Source organism: Palaemon carinicauda, chromosome 16, assembly GCF_036898095.1.
Source record: "Palaemon carinicauda isolate YSFRI2023 chromosome 16, ASM3689809v2, whole genome shotgun sequence".
Taxonomy (NCBI): Eukaryota; Metazoa; Arthropoda; class Malacostraca; order Decapoda; family Palaemonidae; genus Palaemon; species Palaemon carinicauda.
Genome location: NC_090740.1, coordinates 53,399,748 through 53,407,247, shown reverse-complemented (window position 1 = coordinate 53,407,247; position 7,500 = coordinate 53,399,748).

The following is a 7,500-nucleotide window of genomic DNA, read 5'->3' as shown; positions in this document are numbered from 1 at the left end:
ATCTGAATTAACTTTCGATAAAACTATACTGGGGTGTTACTGTACCTTCCTGTTCCAGTAAGTCTGGTTTCAAAGAGGGACAGAAAAACAGAGTATTTAGTCTGAGTCTGTGTTTGTCTGGCTTGGGGTAGAGTCTCCCTCGCTGGCCTGACACAGACATAGGAGGCCTAGCCTCCTTATGTCACTACCGAAGGTTTCTGTACGAGATGATTCCTTCTTTTGTGATCTACCAGACTAGTCCTTGTTGCTGTTCTCGGGGGAGGATAAGATTCTTTCTCTGGGAGTAGTAACACCTTCCTTGCTTTGGTTCTCTGGGAGCTGGCAAGTATTGCTGGCCTCCCCCCTTGGATCTCCCTTAGGCTAAGATAAGTTTCTTGGCTGCGGGTGATCCGTCACTAAAACAAGGTTGGTAGGACCCTCTTTTGTCCCTTCCCCCTCTATCTCCGTAATGGCCTAGCCATTACAGTACTGAACGTCATTCTACATCTGGACCTTGAATAGGTTAGGATGTGGAATTGACTCAGCTCTGCCGGCCAGCAATGGTCTTCTGCTTTGAGTGCTGCCCGAACCTCCCTTGGTCCCTCATCCATGCCTGCCTGCAGAGCCAGATGGCATTGGTCAGGAAGCCTGAATTAGATTCTCCCCTTCCTTATATGCACTCTTTCGGATTGCCGGGCTTGGAGGTAGTGTACACTCTTATCCCGGCATCCATTCTGTTATTCTTTTAGTGCTGTACCCGACCCAGCTGCCGGCCTCATAGGCCGGCAGCCGGGCAGTCGTAGTCCTCTGGTTCTTTTGCTGCCGGCTGGCATAGGTCGTGTACCTTTGCCGGCCGGCTAATGTCAGCCCTTGTCTGCCGGTCGCCAAGAGTGTTGCCGGCAGCCAGGTACTACCTTGTGTAGTTGCCGGCCGGCAGTCATTGCCGGCCGACATTGGCTGTTGCCGGCCGGCAGTTACTGCCGGCCGGCACATGCATTTGAACCAGCGTTCTGCCGCCTTATAGCTGTTAAGTAGTATACTTTAAAGCTAGTTTTGGTGTGTGCCGGCCGGCAAGTGCCGGCCGGCACATAACCTCCTATACTGTACCAGTATTCTTCAGTATAACATATACTGTAAGAAGAAATCTATAGTATAGGTTTTGGTACAGCACTGTGTGTTCTAACACTTTTGTGTTTTCCTGCACAGCCCTTTGCTGTTGCCCTACAGATAAGAAAGTGAGTTCTTTCTTGTCTATTATCCAGGATTTTAAAATCATTGCTTAGGTGTGAGCTCCACCTGTTTCCTCTGGAAACTTTGCATTGGTTATTCCAGAAGAGATTAACCATTCGATTTTATTATCTGGAAGGCTGCAACAATTGGTTGTGAGGGAAACACAAGTGTATGTCTTTCCTTTCTGAATTGTTATGCTATACTATGCATATCCAGTGATACATAGTTCACTTGATAATCATGGAAATTTCTTCTCTTTACAGGAGGACCCTCCGAAGTGCGGAAGTGTTTTCTGCAACGTCCGTAGCAAGAACCTCTGCGGACATGAGTTTTGTAGGAGACACGCAGCATGCGCTGTCTCCAAGGGTGATCTCCGGTATTGGGACCCTCAGGTATGTACTGTGTGCACTAGCCTGATTACTGAGGCCTTTGATTCCCCTAGGACGGCGGAATCAAGGGATATAGCAAGGGAGAAGCTTCGTACCTGGGTAAGGGGCTTCCAAAAGAACACCTCTGGACCTTATCTTCCAAGTGAGAAGATGAGGGCGTATCTTTTCCCTAAGGCATCAGCTGATGTAGTGATTCCCCAGCCTCAAGAGGAGATCCCCCAAGTTCAGATCCAGGTGGATGCTGAAGTCGCGGTCGCTATGCAAGACATCCAGTTAGATGACAGGATGTCTGACGTGGACGAGAGTCTGGAGGAAGACCTCCTGGCAGAAGCTCAGGATGAAGTTCAAGCCCCAGACGTTGTAGAGGAAGAGGTCGACGAGGTGTCGGCTACTCCGGTTCAGATCCCGGAGCCTATTCCCTCAACATCGGCCGGTCTCCCAGTAGAGCTGGGACAGGCCCTCTCCTCCATTGTTGGAATGATCCAACAAATGCAGAAGGAGAATCAGGAGAAGGCGGCTGCAATGGAACTGCGGATGCAGAGCCTTGCAAAATCACATGGGCCCCGGAAAAGGCTCAATGTGAAAGACCTTCCCGTGTGCTCAGATGCTAACCCATGGAGGTATGCTGAGCACATGCCGATGACGACTGGAAAGATCGTCATCTCGGATAAGTTGGGCTCAGTTCCCCTAGAGGAGGTGGAATTCTGGCCCAGCAAGGCATCATATCCGGACTGTTATGTCCGGCTGAGGAAGGAACCAGCTTCAAAGGAGGAGACAGAGCCGATGGAGGTCATAGTGATGGACCATGCTAAGGCTCAAGCTCTGCTTTCATCCTCGTTGAAAGAGAGGGGCTTCTCTAACTCAAAGGTAGCTGCATTGAGCAAGAAGCTCCCTTCCTTTGTGTCCTCTCCTGCTAGAGCCTTCCCCTTTTTACAGAAAGGGTTTGCGGCTGTACTAAAAGCAGTCGAGGCTGGCAAGCCTTGCCCCTCCCTGGAGGAGTGTAAACCCTTGTCGCTGGCCCTGCCTATGGACCACAAAGACTGGAAGGACGTCCATCTTACGTTCTCAGTTGGGAAGTTGGAGGCTGATATTGCCGGACGTCAGTTCGGCGAGGACCTCCCTAAGCTGTATGACTTTCTCTTGCGGAGAGAGTTCGAGACAAAAGAAAGACTGACTGCCTCAATGTCTCTTCAGACTACTCTTGAGACGATGGCAAGTGACCCCAAGGTCCATGCAATGTTCATGGTGGTGGCCAAGACTCATCTGGCCACAGTGACGAAGGACCTTTATGGCTTCGTCAAGGCGAGGAGAGCTTGTAGGGAGTTCGTGTTCACCTCGGCTACGGTGAGGCACGAGCCAAGGAAACTAATCTCCTCCAACATTTGGGGCAAAGACCTTTTCCCTACCGATTTGGTCAAAGAAGTTGGTGATAAGGCCGCCTTGGAGAATAGAAACCTTCTCCAGAAGTGGGGCCTGGCTATCAAAAGAAAGTCTTCCCCGGATGAGGGTCTTCAACCAAAGAGGAAGACTATGAGAACTAGGCTACCGTCTCGGCCAGCCAAGCCTTTTAGACAGCAACAGCAAATGCAATTGCTATTGCCTCCAGTGCCCCAGATCGTGGCACAAACCACGACCACTTTTCAATGGGTACCCCAGGCCGTGTCGACACAGTCCACGGCATTCACCCCATCGTTCGAAGGGCAGTCTACTTCCTTTCGAGCAAAGCCTAGAGGAGCAGCCAGAGGCTCGTCTAGGCGCCCCTCAAGGGGAAGGGGATTCAGGGATGGTTGTGGTCAGGGAGGCAAGACCTCAGGACGGCAGTCCAAGTGAGATGATACCGGTAGGAGGGAGACTTCTGAAATTTCAGGATCGGTGGACCTTCGATCCTTGGGCCCACAGCCTACTCAAGAATGGACTGGGCTGGAGCTGGTACAGCACTCCAACACTCCACCCCCGTTATGGAGGAGTACGTTCAAGAACTGTTGGAGAAAAATGTGATCCGAAGGGTGAAGTCCATCAAATTCCAAGGGAGGCTGTTTTGTGTTCCCAAGAAAGACTCGGAAAAGCTCAGAGTCATTCTGGACTTGTCGCCACTCAACAAGTTCATAGTGAATTGCAAATTCAAGATGCTAACACTGCAACACATAAGGACCTTACTGCCCAAGAGGGCATATTCCGTCTCTATAGACTTGTCAGACGCCTATTGGCACATTCCAATCAACCGTCGACTCTCCCCCTACCTAGGGTTCAGGCTACAACGAAGACTATACGCCTTCAGAGCCATGCCATTCGGGCTAAACATACCCCCAAGGATTTTTACGAAGCTTGCGAGCGTAGCTCTCAAACAATTACGCCTAAAAGGAATTCAGGTAGTAGCCTACCTGGACGACTGGTTGGTGTGGGCAGCATCCGAGACAGAATGCTTGCAAGCTTCCAGTCAAGTGATCCAGTTCCTAGAGTACCTAGGCTTCAAGATCAACAGAAAAAAGTCTCGACTTTCTCCATCTCAAAAGTTCCAGTGGCTGGGAATCCACTGGGACCTTTTGTCACACCGTTTCTCCATTCCGGCGAAGAAAAGGAAGGAGATAGCGGGTTCTGTCAAGAGACTTCTAGATTCCGAAAGGATATCAAGACGCGAACAGGACAGGGTACTGGGCTCTCTCCAGTTTGCTTCGGTGACAGACCCAGTGCTAAGAGCACAGCTAAAGGATGCAACCGGAGTTTGGAGAAGTTATGCATCAAACGCGCGAAGAGATCTGAGAAGACCAGTTCCGCTTCGGCTACGTACTCTTCTCAGGCCTTGGTCCCAAGCCAGACATCTAAAGAAGTCGGTTCTTCTTCAGCCACCTCCCCCGTCGGTGACGATCCACTCAGACGCCTCGAAGGAGGGATGGGGAGGTCACTCTCATCGGAAAAAAGTCCAGGGGACTTGGTCCAAGCTATTCAAGACCTTTCACATAAACTTTCTAGAAGCTATGGCAGTGCTCCTTACCTTAAAGAAAGTCTCCCCGCGTCACTCGATCCACATAAGGTTGGTGATGGACAGCGAGGTAGTTGTGAGATGCTTGAATCGACAAGGATCGAGGTCACCACCTCTCAACCAGGTGAGGTTGGCCATCTTCCGATTGGCGGAAAAGAAGAAGTGGTACCTGTCGGCAGTTCACCTTCAAGGAGTCCGCAATGTGACAGCGGACGCTCTGTCCAGGTTCACACCGATATAGTCGGAATAGTCCTTAGACGCAGGATCATTCTCCTTCATTCTGAGTCAAGTCCCAGAACTGCAGATAGACCTCTTTGCGACAAAAGACAACAAGAAGTTGCCCCTGTACGTATCCCCGTACGAGGACCCCTTAGCGGAAGCAGTGGACGCGATGTCCCTCGACTGGAACAGATGGTCCAGGATTTATCTGTTCCCTCCTCACAACCTTCTGTTGAGGGTCCTCAACAAACTGATATCCTTCATAGGGGTAGCGGCAATAGTGGCCCACAAGTGGCCGAACAGCGTGTGGTTCCCCCTGGCATTGGAACTACAGCTGAAGTTTGTACCGCTACCAGATCCAGTTCTGACCCAGCGAGTCCAGAAGTCGACTGTCTGCGCTTCATTACAGAAAACCCGGACCCTGCAGCTCATGATTTTCTCTCCCTAGCGGTGAGAAAGCGTTTCGGGATTTCGAAAGCCAGCATAGACTTCCTAGAGGAATATAAGTGCAAATCTACTAGAAGGCAATATGAGTCATCTTGGAGAAAATGGGTGGCCTTTGTCAAGGCGAAAAATCCGCAGGAGATCTCGACAGACTTGTGCTTATCTTTCTTCATCCACCTCCATGGTCAGGGATTGGCAGCTAACACGATTTCAGCATATAAGTCTGCTTTGACAAGACCCATTCTATATGCCTTCCAGGTCGACCTAGGTAACGAGTTCTTTAATAAAGTTCCGAAAGCCTGCGCTAGGCTCAGACCTTCAGCACCTCCAAAGCCCATTTCATGGTCTTTAGACAAAGTTCTTCATTTCACTTCTCTGTTGAGCAATGAAGAGTGTGCGTTAAAGGATTTGACACAAAAAGTTATTTTCCTATTTGCACTCACGTCCGGGGCCAGGGTTAGTGAGATTGTAGCCCTCTCGAGAGAGGCAGGTCGTGTTCAGTTCCTGGATGGGGGAGAACTGAACCTGTTTCCGGATCCTACGTTTCTCGCCAAGAATGAATTACCCACCAACAGGTGGGGTCCCTGGAGAATCTGCCCTCTGAAAGAAGATGCATCTCTATGTCCAGTAGAATGCCTAAAGGTCTATCTTCATAGAACTTCAGACTTCAAGGGTGGTCAACTATTCAGGGGAGAAACATCAGGCTCAAATTTATCTCTGAATCAACTCAGAGCGAAAATCACATATTTTATTCGCAGAGCGGATCCTGACAGTACACCCGCAGGTCACGATCCGAGGAAAGTTGCCTCATCCTTAAATTTCTTTAATTGTATGGATTTTGAACATCTCCGTTCATACACTGGCTGGAAGTCTTCCAGAGTGTTCTTTCGCCACTATGCGAAGCAAGTAGAAGAAATAAAGAGATCTGTGGTAGCAGTGGGTCGCGTTGTTAACCCTACTGTTTAACTCTGCGAGGAACAGTGGTTTTAATTGGGACGATTAATTCCAGGGTGAGTGTGTAGTTACATACTGTACTACAAACTAAGTGAGGGCACTGAGTTGCCCATGTAGACTGTTCCATTTCCAAAGGTGAACCTAGCATAAGTGCAGACATGTGTGCCGAGCGTTTCTAACGTTAATGTCATTGATTTGTAATACAGACTTTTATGACTTTGATACCTCGGTATCTTAAAAGTGGCATTTAATGTTTTTTCTTTCAGATAAACAAGTTCTGTTTACTATCATACTTATGCTTATAGTTTTGGGTTAGCCTCTTCTTATATATATATATATATAACTGTGGTTAACCTGTCTATTTATTGCCTGTCAATAAACTTGTTCTTGAGAACCTTGCGTCTCCTTCACCTGTGTCAATTTATTGGTATAATTGAGCATTCATTCTATGTACCTTATCTGGGATAATTCTAATAGAATTGTTCCTTTATGCAAGCTATGTTGCATTGGTTTTCCTCCTATGCGGATATAAACCTTTGTCCAATACAAGTATTGTGCGGAGAACTGGTCGATATTTCATATTGACGCAGTGGTTCTTTACAAACTATGCTTTACTTAATATAGGGTGAGCCCACTATATTAGCTTGCCTGGTATTCATACATAAGTATATGTACTCTTCGAGACTTTTCCAAAGTCTAGTAGGACTCTTCCCTGTAGGGGGCAGGAAGCTCTAACATGGTTTATAGTTAGTTGAAAAGTTGTATAGCGGTAACATCTTAGGTCTCTAGGTCTAGTCGACCGGGAAAAATTACCTCCGGGGAGTACGGCACGTTCTGAGAATCCACAGATAGAGTAATGCTCTGGTATACTTCCATCAGGACGGATTTTGAGCGAAGCGAAAAATCTATTTTTGGGTGAGATGGCCATGTCGTCCTGATGGACCCGCCCTTCCCTTTCTAAGAAAGGGCTGTAGGACCCCTCCCTACATACGGTATCTGTAGCACCTCGTGTACGCTACAAGGAATACAGATGGCGCCAGGATTGGCGCCAGGCACGCTTACGAAACGGGAGATAGGGAGCCTTGGGAGCGGCTCCCCCTTTTTCTTTCCCGATTTCGTTTCTTGCCAATTGACCCCTGCGATACGTAATATCTGTTCGGGGTGCAGATTGCCATGTGGCGTGTCAAGAATACGTATTCTGATATGTCGCGATATCCCTTTCACGAGGGATATTCGCTCCAGGAGTTAGAATTCTGGTACCTTAAGGTAAATTCTCTGGGAATATCGCCATAGTTGTAATATACC